Here is a 16,009-nt window from a genome sequence, read left to right on the forward strand (position 1 = left end):
GAACCTGAGATACATTCATCCTTCTGAAGACGCTGCTGCATTTTTCTAAAATAGTCCACAAAAACAAAACACCACAATAAATTTGTTGGTCTTTAAAGTGCTGCAGGGCCCTTTGTTGCTTCTGTTGGATGGTGGCTGTTGGGAGATGTAGCCTGGAGGATTCCAGGTTGCCAAAGACTTCGTTAGGCTCACCCTCTAATCCCAAATGCTTTTGTGCAGGAGTGGGAGGGTGATCTGGCTGTGCCTGTATCATGAAGAGAAGTGGGCACTCTCTATATGATCAGAAACACTATTTTTCTCATTTGATCCTTGTCCATTTCAAGTGCCAGGGTTTGATGGATTTCATCAAAGAAGGGGACAGGGTTTGATCCTGCTAATCAGTAAACAGAAAAATAACCCAGCCCTGAAAGAACACCCAGGCAAAAGTCCAACTGCTGGTAGAAGGGAATAAGATACAAAGTCTAGAAAAAAGCGCATTCTGAACATGGGGAAAATGGCTTTGTGAGGTTCCAGGGATACTCTTCAAAATACATTTGTTTTCTTTGGAAAGACAACATCATGCATTCTTTCTGCTTGACCTTTTGGTTGTTTAAATGCGCTCCAAGTTTTATAGGGTTTTCTCAAGGGAAAAGAATAACTGCTGAAGTGGAAGAGGGAGTCAAGACAAAGGAGTAAGCTCTAACCATTTCTGGCTAGGATCCTGTGTTTTCATAGAATCATAGAGTCATAGAGTTGGAAGAGACCACAAGGGCCATCGAGTCCAACCCCCTGCCAAGCAGGAAACACCATCAGAGCACTCCTGACATATGGTTGTCAAGTCTCTCCTTAAAGACCTCCAAAGAAGGAGACTCCACCACACTCCTTGGCAGCAAATTCCACTGTTGAACAGCTCTTACTGTCAGGAAGTTCTTCCTAATGTTTAGGTGGAATCTTCTTTCTTGTAGTTTGGATCCATTGCTCCGTGTCCACTTCACTGGAGCAGCAGAAAACAACCTTTCTCCCTCCTCTATGTGACATCCTTTTATATATTTGAACACGGCTATCATATCACCCCTTAACCTCCTCTTCTCCAGGCTAAACATGCCCAGCTCCCTTAGCCGTTCCTCATAAGGCATCGTTTCCAGGCCTTTGACCATTTTGGTTGCCCTCCTCTGGACACGTTCCAGTTTGTCAGTGTCCTTCTTGAACTGTGGTGCCCAGAACTGGACACAGTACTCCAGGTGAGGTCTGACCAGAGCAGAATACAGTGGCACTATTACTTCCCTTGATCTAGACGCTATACTCCTATTGATGCAGCCCAGAATTGCATTGGCTTTTTTAGCTGCCGCTTCATACTGTTGGCTCATGTCAAGTTTGTGGTCAACCAAGACTCCTAGATCCTTTTCACATGTACTGCTCTCAAGCCAGGTGTCACCCATCTTGTATTTATGCCTCTCTCTTTTTTTTACCCAAGTACAATACTTTACATTTCTCCCTGTTAAAATCTATCTTGTTTGTTTTGGCCCAGTTCTCTAATCTGTCAAGATCGTTTTGAAGTGTGATCCTGTCCTGTCCTCTGGGGTGTTAGCCCCCCATCTGCAAATTTGATCAGGATGCCCTTGAGTCCATCATCCAAGTTGTTGATAAAGATGTTGAATAAGACCGGGCCCAAGACAGAACCCTGTGGCACCCCACTATTCACTCTTCTCCAGGATGAAGAGGAACCATTGATAAGCACCCTTTGGGTCCAGTCAGTCAGCCAGTTACAAATCCACTGAGTGGTAGCATAGTCAAGACTGCATTTTACTAGCTTCTTTACAAGAATATCATGGGGCACCTTGTCAAATGCCTTGCTGAAATCAAGGTAGGCTACATCCACTGTGTTCCCTTCATCTGCCAGGCTTGTAATTCTGTCAAAAAACGAGATCAGGTTAGTCTGACATGACTTATTTTTCAGAAATCCATGCTGACTATTGGTGATCACAGCATTCCTTTCTAGGTGCTCACAGACTGTTTGCTTAATGATCTGCTCCAGAATCTTCCCTGGTATTGATGTCAGACTGACTGGGCGGTAATTATTTGGGTCCTCTCTTTTCCCCTTTTTGAAAATAGGGACAACATTTGCCCTCCTCCAGTCTGCCGGGACTTCGCCTGTTCTCCAGGAATTTAACTCAGTTAAATTCTCTTCGCCTGTTCTCCAGGAATTTAACTCAGTTAAAAGTTCTTTAGTTAGCCACCCTGGCTTCTTTAGGCACCTTCCATGTTTCCATCTCATTGGTATTGCCTGAAGTTGTGCTTTTACTATCTCCCTCTTAACAAACTCCCAGCCATCATGAACTCCCTTTCCTTTTAGTATTACTGACCATGGGATCTCACCCAGCACTTTCCTAAGTTTTATGAAGTCGGCTTTCTTAAAGTCAAGAAATTGAGTCCTAGTATGCTTGGCTGCTCCTTTCCGCTGAATAGTAAACTCCAGAAGAGCATGATCACTCGCGCCTAATGATCCTTCCACTTCTACCCCACTAACCAGGTCATCAACATTGGTTAGGACTAGATCTAAAATGGCTGTTCCTCTTGTTGCTTCTCCCACTTTCTGGACAATGAAGTTGTCTGCAAGGCCAGTGAGGAATCTGTTTGACCTTATGCTCTTGGCTGAGTTTGACATCAAACAAATATCTGGGTAATTGAAGTCCCCCATTACTACTATCTCCCTTCCTTTTGCATGCTTGGCCATCTGTTCCAGGAAGGCATCATCTATGTCCTCCGTTTGGCTTGGGGATCTATAGTAAACTCCCACAATGAGGTCACTGTTATTCTTCTCTCCCTTAATTTTGACCCAAATGCTCTCACTTTGGCTTTGAGGTTCTAAATCTTGGATCTCTTCACAGATATACACATCCCTGACATATAACGCCACTCCTCCTCCTTTCTTGTCTGGTCTGTTTCTCTGAAATAGATTGTATCCCTCCATTATTACATTCCAAATGTTTTGTTCTACATGAAGGCAGCCTGAACAAAGGAGCTACCCAAACCATTGCTGCACTTTGTGGGTGTGATTATGATCTGAGAGGAGTGCCCTGAGAGACTTCGTCCCTGCTGAAACTGTAGAATGGCATGATCTTGGGGAATCTGGAAGGAATCTCTAAGGCCATCTAGATCAATCCCCCGATCAAAACCAGATTCCTGACAGACGGCAATTCAGCCTCTGCTTAAAACTCTCCATTCCAGTGCAATGCTGGGTTCTTGTAACATCAGAGGGCCAAATCAGCCTTCCCTCAACCTGGTGAGTGTTTCCCTCAACCTGGCTGGGGCTGATGGGAGTTGTAGTCAAAACTATTTAAAGGGCACCATGTTGGGGAAAAGGTGGGCCAAAGGGTGAGATTAGAGCTCCCAAACCCAAAAAGGTAAAAGAAAGTGCTTCTTCATGCAGCAAGGAGTTATCTGATATCCACCCACTTGCAAGGCTTTAAAAGAGGATGAAATAAGTTCATGGAGGAGGATAAGTCAATAAATGGACATTAGACAGGATATCTATGCTCTGCCTCCACAGTTGGAAGCAGCAATCTTTCTGAACACAGTGGCAGGAGAGAATGTTCCTCTTGTACTCAGGTCCAGCACAGCACCTGCGTTGCACAAAGTTCAGTCTCCACTTGGCTTAGCCAGCCAGTCAAACCCATTTCCCAGGGTGTGGCTGCTGTTGCATGCTGGCAGCTTCTAGGAGTCACAGATGAGAGCAGAGTCCGTTAGGTATCATAACCGCCATCATTTATCTGATGAAAATAGGGACGTCCTAAGGAAAAGCAGGACATTTCAGGATCAAATGAGAAACTTGCGGTGACTTCTGTTAATCTGCAACTGCCCTTGGAAAATAGGAACGCTTGGGAGGATCTGAGATAGAACCTGCTCTTTGCCCCGTTGTTCTGTTCTTAATGATTTTATTGCTAGCTGCCTCTAGAGGCCCTGGTCTTAAAAGGCTGCCTGCCTCTTAAGAATCACCCACTATTGCTATCCCCCCCACACACACATCCTGAAGGTTGAGCTCTGGTCACAGCCCTCCCCTGGAACAAGACTCCACTTAGGAATCTGCAGGCCTCGCCCGTCTGAAAAAGGCCAGAAGGCTGGACAATTTGAAAACAGGGAAACCGAACGGATTGCATTTCTCTTCCAAAAATGCTCGCACATTCTGTTTCTTTTCCTTCCTACAAAAATAGCATTGCCAAAGCCACACTATTCAAAACAGTACTTTTGGGCAGGAAGGAAAAGGCCCCGCCTTCAAACTATGTCCCCCCCCCCAACCATCGCAATTGCACCAATTAGAATGTGATTCACCAGCTTTTTGCAAGCAAAACAAGGAAACGTGGCAAGCAGCAGCACAGAGAGAGAGAGACGCACTTTGCCTGCAACTTGCCCTTCCACAACTACCCATGTTTTGACATCGAAAACTTCACTCTCTCTCCCCTATCCCCTGGGTTTCTGTCAAAATAGCTCAGGATGTGAGATCTAGAACAATCCCTCTTGGAAATAACAAAACAGGGCTTAATTTTGACAGAAAGTGCTGGGACAGTTTCCTTTTATGTAAGTCCTGCCTAGTTCAGCAGAATATAGACGGGGCAGGTTACAACTCCACACCCATCCCTACACAGGCTGCTCTCCAACTCAGAGAAGTCAGGTCCAGCCAAACGGTATGTATACACTCCGGCTACTAAAATGATTTCGGTTCATCGGTGGTGGTGGTGGTGGTGGGGATTCTTTTATCTTAAAAGTTTTGGATTTGATTGTGATCCTGCAAATAGCTTCCTCCCAGTTTCGCTCCAAAGAAACTGAAATGTCATTTTGCCTTTTAGCCCACAGACCATCTGCTCAGGGTGAAATCCACATGTATTTCCTCTCAGAACTTGCTGTGCTTGATCTCTTCCATCATTCCTCCCCGCCCAGGCTTCTCAGGCACAAAAGAGAAGTTGGTTCTATTTCTCTCTTCTCTTTGTTTTCCAAGTGCGTCAGAACGTTCCCCAGCGGTGTGCAGTAAGTTAACAGTGAGCCTCTGGCAAGACAGCGGTTCCTGGGAGAAGTGAATTTGAGGACATGGGTGTGTTTTCTCAGGAACGTAAACCCAAGATGTAGGGCGAAATGGAACAATGGGGTTAGGTGAGGCAAACCAGTAGATTTAAGGTGGCGCAGAACAGGGACTTAACAGAACTCTTTACCAGGGAAATGCATTTGAGACATCCAAATTAACACGGCTACAGTCCTAGGCACGCTTGCTTGTGGGGGTGCCTAAGCCACTGAGCTTAGCATGACTCTGAGCATATATGTGTAGTGCTTGAGAGGTGCATCTTGATTTCTCAATTTTTAACATTTATTTATTATAATCTTTTAAAAAGCCATCTCCTTTCGCCAGCTAATGACCTCCAAGTGGTGCAAAATGGCTTTTATCAGCACATGATTGCAGACAGAAAAGGGTAAATGGCAGCTGATATGTCAGGTGTGAGCTTCTGCCCTCCACACACCTGGGAAGCCTTTACTGCAGGTGGTGCAGAACTTTATTCTCAGGGAGCAAGGGTCCCTTTGAGAAAACTGTATGCTGTTTGTCCCTGGACTACCCTCTCTGAAGCCCAGAGAGCCCTCTGAGAATCAGTAGTCTGCCTCCCACTTTCCTTCCAAAGGAGCTCTCAGCCAGTCCCCTGCAGCTGCAAGGGAAGCTAACTTGAGAGTTAGGGACTGCCCTAGCCCCCAGCGAGATTTGTGGACCAGCTAGGGATCTTAACTTGCGTTTCTCCAATGTGAGCCACCAGCTTCCCTTTGAGAAAAGTGCTTCGGGTTCTCTTGATATGGGGCCAAATATTCAGATGCAATAAGCCACAGACATTGGGACACACTTTCTAAAGCAGGGGTCAGCAAACTTTTCCAGCAGGGGGGCGGCCCGCTGTCCCTCAGACATTGTGGGGGGCCTGACTATATATATATTTGGGGGGGGGGATGAATGAATTCCTATGCCCTACAAATAACCCAGAGATGCATTTGAAATAAAAGGACACATTCTACTCATGTAAAAACACGCTGATTCCTGGACCGCCCACAGGCCAGATTTAGAAGGCGATTGGGCTGGATCCAGCCCCTGGGCATTAGGTTGCCTACCCATGATCTAAAGCTATGCAGAGGCTTTGATGTTGGTATAGAAAGCCCTTAACAACTTGGGGCTAGTTTACATGTGAGATCACCTTACCCCATATGGGCCCACTCAAAGCTTTGATCTGCAGAACTGGCACCATTGCAGGTGCCACATAATATTTGTTCCTCATTTGTAAGAACTCAGTATTCCAGTGTGGCACCACCCACCCTTTGGAACTTAGCTATGATCTTTTTGGTGCCTGTTAAAAACATGTTGTTTAGGGACGCCTACCTAGTGTTCAGAAAGTCGATGCACGTCTTAAGCTGCTTTAGCTTGTTGTTAATTTTAACTTTTCGAATGTCTTAAATTATTGTCGTTAATTCTTCTTATTGATAATATTATTGCTTTATTGTTAAACAGCTTTGCAGGTTCGGGGCTTTTCTTTACGATTAAGCAGTGTATAAATTCTATGAAATAAATAAATGAACAGTACCCCTGAAGATACTAACCACACCCACCAACCCACATATTTTAAACAGCAAACGTGGAATCAATCTGGTTTCTCCCTGCGGTATTTTATCAAAGTTTATTTTTAAAAAAAATATTAACAATTTCAACATAACAAATTATCAAAACAAATCATCTTCATTATTTCCCCACACCCTTTTCCCCCCTCCCACTTCCCCAACAAACCCTCCCCCCGAGACCTCCCTCCGCTCCTCTCTCTGATCTCTCAACTCATATTATTCTCTGCATATTGTAAAATTGTATACATCCTTATCTGTCTACTATATTAACCCTCAATAAATTTGTGTACAGTGGTGCCTCGCAAGACGAAATTAATTCGTTCTGCGAGTTTTTTCGTCTTGTGAATTTTTCGTCTTGCGAAGCACGGTTTCCCATAGGAAATGCATTGACGGTTTCCCATAGGAATGCATTGACGGTTTTAAGAAAAAGGCGCAAGACGTTTTCGTCTTGCGAAGCAAGCCCATAGGGAAATTCATCTTGCGATGAACTCAAAAAACAAAAAACTCTTTCGTCTTGCGAGTTTTTCGTCTTGCGAGGCATTCGTCTTGCGAGGTACCACTGTATGTTTATTCAAAACCTGCCAAGGAGTCCAGTTCATTTTGTTGTTTTTTTAAATAATTTGTAAAAAGTTCCCATTCTTCTTTGAAGTCACAGTTGTCCTCATCCCACAGTTTGTATGTCAGTTTCGCCAGTTCTGCATAGTTCATCAATTTCTCTTGCCACTGTTCTTTTGTCGGGGTTTCCTCATTCTTCCATGCTTGTGCTATCAAGACTCTTGCCGCTGTTGTAGCGTACATAAATAAGTTCTTTATTTTCCTTGGCAGGTCTTGCCTTACAATCTCTGACAAAAATGCTTCTGGTTTTTTTTACGAATGTCATTTTAAACATTTTCTTCAACTCATTATATATAATTTCCCAATTTTTTAAAAATTTCTCTGCATTCCCACCACATATGGTAAAAGGTTCCTTCCTTTTCTTTACATTTCCAACATATGTTTGACCTGGTTTTATACATTTTTTTCTATCTGTACTGGTGTTATATACCATCTATACATCATTTTCGTGTAGTTTTCTTTCAAAAGAGAACAATCTGTAAATTTTAAATCTGTTTTCCACAATTTTCCCCAATCTCCAAATTGTATGTTATGTCCTATATCTTTTGTCCATTTGATCATGACCGATTTCACCTCTTCATCTTTTGTTTCCCATTCTAGCAGAATACTATATGCGCCTTTCAGCAACTTCACTTTCCTTTCTATGACTTCCTTTTTGAAATCTAGAAGTGGTGTAACTAAATCCTTTCTTATGGTCTTCTTTATACGTCTCATGTAATTGCCTATAATGTAACCAACTCTAAAATTTGTCTTTTGTTTCATCGTACTCTTTTAGTTTCCGTTTTCCTTCTGGATCTTTTAGTAAATCACTGTACGTAAGCAACTCCCCTTTCTTGCCAAGCGGCTTGGGCAACAAGGCTTCAATTGGTGAGAGCCACCAAGGTGTCTTTTGTTCTGTTAAGTCTTTATCTCTCTCCCAAACCCTCATTAATGGTTTCCTAATTATATGATTATAGAATCCTTTATATTTTATCAAAGTTTCAAGTTAAACAACCATGTGACCATTGGCTTTTCCCAGTGCCGAGATAAAACATGCCAGCTGAGCTTTGAAAGGCACAGAGTGACGTTGTGCACCATTGTGTGCTCTTCAAGGACAGAGTGCGGAAGAGTGCAAATGTTTTCCTCTTCCTTTTAACAAGCAATGCATTCTTAATGACACACCTTCCCAGTCATTTGTTGCTGTCCCCTGCTCTCCCATCAAACTCTGAAAAAGCCCCACATTTTCCTGGAAACCCTGAATTTATTTACATTTTGCAATGCTTACACCTGGCCTCTGTGACTTGTTGCAAGGATGATTGGGGAGCAGGGGGGGAAGAAGACAATTGTTACTAGCCTTTAGCTGCTAATAAATTTACAAAACCAACTTACCTCCTAACCAATTAGTTTGATAGCTCCATTCAAGTTAAGTGTATGAACCATTAAAAGCCTAATGTAGGATATTGCTAAATACTTAAAAGATTCGAGATTAGGGGTAGAAGGACCTGTCAATGTCATTCTCAGTTCCCCATTTTTCCAGACACTGATTCAGTTCTCTAAATTTCTACCACAATTTGCATTTAAAAAAATTTGGGGTGAATTTCTCCTGATAAGCATATTTTTGTGCTCAGTTGTGCTTACCATACATGTTTTTGCAAACAACATTTCCTAATATAATGCATCTTTGTATGTTAATTTCAACAACACATTTATTTTTATGCATATTTTCCCCGATATACACAGTTTAATAAAGTTTAGTTGCACATTGCAAAATTCAGGTAAGTACAAATTTTGAAGGTAGGCTGTGCCTTTAGGTGGCTTTGCCATTAGAGGATAATTGATTTGAATCTCTCCATCATCCCTACTCAGGATACAGAGTTGCATCCAGCATTAGCCCTACAAACAGCAGACCAATGGAAATTAACAAACCCGAGCTCATCATGGCCACTAATTTCTACAGGACAGGCCTACTCTGTGTAGGTTGGATGCAATCTGTGAACCCATAACACAAACCTTGCATAAAATCTGCAGGCGATAATTTATATGAATGAATGAACATCCAACTTTCGGAACAAAATTAAGATGAGGCTGGGATCTCACAGGCTCTTTGCATACCCTCCAACATTTCTCCAATGAAAATAGGGATGTCCCATTCCATAATGATAATTTTACTATTTTAACCCCACACATCTTACTGGGTTGTCCCAACCACTCTGGGCAGCTTCCAACATATATAAAAACATAATATAACATTAAACATTTTTTTAAAAAACCAACTTCCCTATACAGGGTTGCCTTCAGAGGGTTTGGGGGCCGGATAACTCCATACCCTCCAACATTTCTCCAATGAAAATAGTGTCATCCTAAGGGATAGTGGGACATTCTGGGATCAAATCAGACACTGGGACAGCTTCTCTAAATCAGGAGAGGACTTGTCTTCACAATATGTATAGCACCTAAGTAAGCATTTTATTTTTAAGGTACGTTTTTTAAAAGAGCGGGGAAGAGGCAGGAAATCCAGGGCTTGTGTGCAAAAGTTTAAGGCTTAACAATACCCCTGCTTTGTGGGCCAGAGGCCAACATTATCTTAAGACTCACTTTCGCCCACATGAGCCTGACTCATTCTTAAAGCATCTCTCTCTAAGCTTTGAGACATTAACTCAGATCCTTGCCTCATTGCCCTGCGAGTGGGCAGAATGGACAGGGCCTAGATGGGAGACTGCCTAGGAACCACACACAGGCTGCCTTGGGTTTCATGACAGAAGCAAAGCAGGAAGCTACCCAAATAAGCACATCAAAATGGAAAGATTAAGCAGAGCAGAATTTGCACAGCTGAGGAGCACCACAGAACTTTTCCTTGTAGTTTATCTAATGAGGAACGTGAGCTCATTTGAAGAGCCTGCTAGATCAGACCAGTGGCCCACTGTTCTCACAGTGTTCTCTGTTCTCACAGTGACCAACCTGGGGAAATCTGTAAGCCTTTCTCCTCCATGAATTTGACTAATCCTCTTTTAAAGCTGTCTAGGTTGGTGACTCTTCCTGCCCGCTGTGGAACCGAGTTCCGCAGCTTAACTCTGAGCTGAATGTACTTTCTTTATTCAATATATTTATATACCACCTTTCTTCTAAGTCCTACAACATTCATTGTATACAGCATTGTTATAAAATATAAAGCAATAAAAACTAGTTTAAAAATTACATTTAAAACCAGCAATTAAACTCCACTTTGCCCTAGTGGCAATCACCGTCTGCATCTTCATTTCCAGATACCTGGCTGGATAGGGTGGTATTAGCCTGCCAGCAGAAGCATAACAAGGAGGGAGCCAGTCTAGCTTCTCATGGGAGAGAATTTCACAGTCGGGGGGCAGCCACAGGAAAGGTTATTGCCAGCTGCCAGAGGGTGGTAGTGGGAGCAGCAGGAGTCTTTTTCCAACAGAAAGTTTTCGCAGGCATAATTTTTGCTGCTATCTCTCACTGCTGTGTTTTTGCTTTAAAAAAAAATTTTTTTTATTAAGAATTTCAACATAACCAATTATCAAAACATATAATCTTCATTTCCCCTCCCCCATTTTTTCACTCCCCCCTCCCCATGAAAAACCCTCCCCCCTTCCCCCCCTGCCGACTTCCCTCAGCTTCTCTCTCTGATTTTTCAACACATGTTATTCTCTGCATATTGCAAAATTATAAAAATCCTTAAATTATCTGTAGATTATGTTAACAATCAATAAATTTGTGTATGTTTATTCAAAACCTGCCAAGGAGTCCAATTCATTTTGGGGGGTTCTTTTAAGTATTTTGTAGAAAGTTCCCATTCTTCTTTAAAGTCACAGTTGCCCTTGTCTGGCAGCTTGTATGTCAATTTCGCCAGTTCCGCATAATCCATCAATTTTTCTTGCCACGGTTCTTTTGTCGGGACTCTCACTGCTGTTTTTATTCCGTGTTAGGTTTGAGGTTCTGCTTCTGTATTATGGTGTATGTGTGTGTCATCCCCCTGCCCCCCCCGTCTTTTATTATGACATTTATATCTCATCTCTAGGGGGGATGCACACTTCTCCCCCTCTCCAGTTTACCCTCACGGCAACCCTGCAAGGTAGCTTAGTCTGAGATGTTGTAACTGGCCCAAGATCATTGTAACCTTGGAGAACTCCAGTTATTGGGTGCTACAGAAGTAGGGTGAGGTAGTGATAGTTATTTATAAAAAAATATTAATATACAACTACTCATAAAATTAGGGACACGGGTGGCACTGTGGGTTAAACCACAGAGCCTAGGACTTGCCGATCAGAAGGTCGGTGGTTCAAATCCCCGCGTCGGGGTGAGCTCCCTTTCCTCGGTCCCTGCTCCTGCCAACCTAGCAGTTCGAAAGCACGTCTAAGTGCAAGTAGATAAGTAGGTACCGCTCCGGCGGGAAGGTAAACGGCATTTCCATGCGCTGCTCTGGTTCGCCAGAAGCGGCTTAGTCATGCTGGCCACATGACCCGGAAGCTGTACGCCGGCTCCTCAGCCAATAAAGCGAGATGAGCGCCACAACCCCAGAGTCGGCCATGACTGGACCTAATGGTCAGGGGTCCCTTTACCTTTACTCATAAAATTAAAAAAAATAAATCAGTAGAACATGAAACTCTTTATCTCAGCATTGTGGTATCGAGCCCCACATTAGGCAAAAGATTCCTGCATTGCAGAGGGTTAGACTAGATAATTCTCAAGTTTTTCAGCTGCCATTTAAAAAGTTGAGGCAGAAGGTGCCTGTTGAATCTCTAATGGCAGAGCTTTCCACAGGACTTATGTTTGTCAAATGAGCCTCACCGACTTGGGGGATGACCAGCAATGCTCCTGCAGATGATCTCAGCGATTGAGCTGGGATCTAAGGGCCCAGGCATTCCCTGAAACAATAACATGAATAGTCTTACCATTGGCCTGCCTGAATGTTGGGAAGTGTTGCGGTGGAGGTGAGGAATAATTTGCATCTTAACTTGCTAGAGATGGGGGAGAAATGAGAGCCAGTGTGCAGCTCAGCTGCAGTGTGTAGGTGTTTCACACAGATGTTCCCCAGGGGAAAGTATAACTTCTGGTTTGCTAGTAAAAGCAGATCACTGTGTCGCGAAATGATGCATGTCAAAAAACAAAGCTAATTTTTTCTTATACGCGACGTCTGCAGCAAGAATACTGGTGGCTAAGTATTGGAAAGGGAATCAGTTACCCACTAGGGGAGAGTGGTTATGTAAGCTTTCAGAATATTTAGAATTAGCCAAATTGACAGATATAATAAGACAAAAACCAAAAAGTGAAGTGAAAAAGGAATAGGAGTGTCTAAATGAATACCTTAAAAGCCAAGGTTCGAGGGCAGAAATCTGGCTGAGTCTGGAATAACCTTGTGGAGTGAAAGGATAAGAAAGAGAGATTTATATCTAGATGCTAGGATAGAGATGATCAGGAAAACAGGAAGACACAATGAGAGATAAAGGAGGTGCTGTGGGATTGGTGGAAGTCAATGTCTGTTTTTCTTTTTATTGTTTATATTATTAATTTGTAAGATTTGGATTTGTTGTTGTTGTTTTTTTGAATGTTGGTTTTTGTGTATTTTTATTTTTCGATATTTTTGTGTGTTGTTGTTGTGTGAAAAATACTAATAAAATTTATAATAAATCATGTCAAAAAAAAGTGTGTCACCAGCAGGAAAGGTTTGGAAAACTCTGGGTTAGAGTGTTGGAATAGGGCATTGGAGACCAGGATTTGAATCCCGCACTCAGTCTTGAAGCTCACGTCAACCTATGGGTGTGACCTCAGGAGCCAGTCCCTCAGCCTAGCCTACTTCACAGGGTTGTTGTGAGGATAAAATGGGATGGAAGAGAACCATATATGCTACCTGGAGGGAAAGGTGGTATATATACTAAGTAACTAAATTCAGTAGCTTTTGCGTTGAAAGTTCAGCCTACCAAATTCACGCTTCCTGAAAGAACATATGAACTGAAATATTGTACCTCCTTTGACACTCACTCTCCTCCAGCTTTTATGGTGCGACCAAGTAAGTGTGTTAATAAGTAAGGAGGAAGTGAGCATTAAAATATGCAAATTAGTCAAAATGCATGATATTAGAAAAAAATTGCTTGCAAAAATGTGTCTGTTAGTCAAAGTGCATGCAAAATTGTCTATGTTTTAAATGGCATAGAGTTTAGTTTCTGGCATATGTTACAATCTCATGTATGTTATATGTTGTTAACATATATTGTAAACCACTCAAGAGTTTTGTTTTGTTGGGAACTGCTTTCGAATTGCCAAAATAAATAGATAAACAAATATTATGAGCAATGTGTGCCAAAATGCTGAGAAATTTTCATGAGGATGAAACAAAACGAAACAACCAGAAACTGATACAGAACTGAATTTAAAATTGGAAAAAAAATGATAAATGGAGAGAAATTAACATGGTGTGGGGATGTGTACATGTGGATCTCTTCCAACTCCACATTTCTATGATCCTATGATTGTGTGACTGGCCCAAGGTCCTAGCCCAACATGCTAACCATAGCACAACACCTGCTCTCTTTGCACCTGGCAGAATCCTAAGGGAAGGGTCATAGCTCTGTGCTGGAACATCTGCCGTGCATGCTGAAGGTTCCAATTTATATCACTGGCAGCTCCAGCTAGGACTGGGAGACTTCTGCCTGAAACCCTGGGAGTGCCGATACTGCAAATCAGTGTAGACAGTACTGAGCAAGGTAAACCAATGTTCAGAGTCAGCATAAAGGCAGCCTGATATGTTCCTGTATTCCTAATCAGATTTAATTCTCCCCAGCATGTGGCTTTCAAGTCCAGCATGAAAAATTAAAAGAAGAACTCAAACAAACAAACAAACAAACAAACAAACAAACAAACACACTATTTTGTGGCATCTTAGTTGATTCTATTAGAAGATACTTTGAGTTTCTTTTCCCTCGGGTGCTTGGAAGAGGTTAAATTGGCAAAGCCAGTCAGTTCCACTTTGACTGGGGTTGCTCTTCTCTCATTGCCAAAATTCGAACAAGCTTTGGCTTTTAATAGTGACAATTGGCTTAGCATTGTGTGGAAGTTGATATTACCTGGTCTGGAAATTCTCACTGGGGGGTTGTTTTCATGGCGTTATGGCCATTGCTGTCTATATGCATGCGGATTTTCTTATAAGACTCAAAGCAGTTTGCAAACAAGGGACTATTTTAAGACATTTGCACGATGTGAGAGCCATTAGAGCAGTGGTTCCCAATTAGCTAAGTGTTGTGGACCTCCTGTTTTTAAAAAGCCCAGCCATGGACCCTAATTTTGAAAATGTTGATATCTCATTGGTGGTTTTTGTTATGTGAATTGCACCACCATACCCTCCGGTCGGTCCCAGTGCAAAGCTGGGCTGTGCATCTTCCAGGTTGCACTCCCTCATGGCTTATATGACCTGTCCAAGAGCACAGTGCTACAAAACTTGTATTTTGGAGCACTGTGATCTTGCTCATGTTGGGGGCACCATGCTCTCATGGCCCCCTAAAATGGGATGTCCTGGACAGTTGATGTACCATGGACCCCCTGTGTGGCTTACGTGGACCTCCTGGGTCCACCATTTAGGTGGAAGGGTGGAAATCAAAGGTGTAGGTCCTTGATGTCTCAGGTAATTGGTGATTTGGGTACAGAAATGCTGTGTTTGCTTTGGTTTTCTTTTCATATTTGGTGGCATTATCCAAATTTCTACAAAAGCAAAAAATAGTGAAATTTAATACTGGGTTGTCAGCTTTTCAGCCAACCACCATTCTGCTCTCTAAAAGTAGGTTGCCCTTCATACATATGGAAGAAGTCAGTGTTGTGAAGAACTTCATTTGCATGATTTCTACAGATCAAGCTGCTGTTAAAGGCAAAAAAAGCAAGCTAAGGATTGCTCCCCTCTCATCAGTTGGCAACTTTCACTGGATATAAACATGCAAATAAAATTAAATATTTATTGGATTTATGGTCAAAAGCTAAAGAGTGGGAAAATGAGGCACAAATGTTTACAATGTGGCAAAATAAATAAAAGTAGCATAAAATAAACTAATATAAACAGCAACATGATAAAAGTTATGGTCATGTCACAAACGCCAGAGGGGAAAATTATCAAATGTCAGAGAGGTCAGTTCCTGGTGAGTTTTGCTTGCTACAGCACAGAATTTGGCCACTCTGAAAGCAATAGATGCATTTTGATCTGAAATGAGTAAAATCTTAGAATTGTAGAGATGGAAGGGACCAGAGAGTCACCTGATCTAAGAGTCTCATGCTCTACAGACTGTGCTACTCTAGCAGTCTGATTGTCCTGGCAGATTTAATAAGAGGGGTTTGATAAAGATTTTGAATAGATCTTGGCAAGAGGAGCAATACAGGAGGACATGCGCTGACCTCTCCAGAGTGCCAGGGGCACCTGCATTCGTAGCAAGGGATTTATGTCTTTCCTCCAGAACTTCTGAGGAAAGGATATTTAGGCATGTAAAGGCCTAATTGTGTATCAATTCCCCAAAATTCTTTGTTATCTTACATGACCACCACATATGATAAAAGGTACCCTCCTTTTCTTTACACTTCCAACAAATATTGCAGCTTGCTCTATACATTTTGGATAACTTAGTAGGAGTCAGATCATTTTAATAGAATTTTCTTTCAGCGTACAACACGCTGTGAATTTCAGTTCTCTTCTCCATAGCCTCTCCCAATCTGCCATTTGTATGTTATGTCCTAAGTCCTTTGTCCAGTTTATCATAGCCTATTTAACCTGTTCATCCTCTGTACGCCATTCTAGGAGCAAGTTATTATT

General features: G+C 42.3%; 1 protein-coding gene across 6 annotated transcripts in view; it reads left to right on the forward strand.

Annotated features, from left to right (window-relative positions):
• Positions 1–16,009, forward strand: part of GLT6D1 (glycosyltransferase 6 domain containing 1) — a 49,107-nt gene that overhangs the window by 7,163 nt on the left and 25,935 nt on the right. Inside the window, exon 1 of one of the 6 annotated variants that reach the window (XM_083423152.1) lies at positions 4,273–4,661. The exons of 4 other annotated variants lie outside the window; for them this stretch is intronic. The gene's annotated coding sequence lies outside the window, so the exon portion shown is untranslated. Of the gene's footprint in view, positions 1–4,272; positions 4,666–16,009 lie in introns of those variants that run through there. One more of the 6 variants, XM_083423156.1, reaches the window with a different exon arrangement.

The sequence above is a fragment of the Podarcis tiliguerta genome (assembly GCF_965153285.1).
Source record: "Podarcis tiliguerta genome assembly, chromosome: Z".
Classification (NCBI taxonomy): Eukaryota; Metazoa; Chordata; class Lepidosauria; order Squamata; family Lacertidae; genus Podarcis; species Podarcis tiliguerta.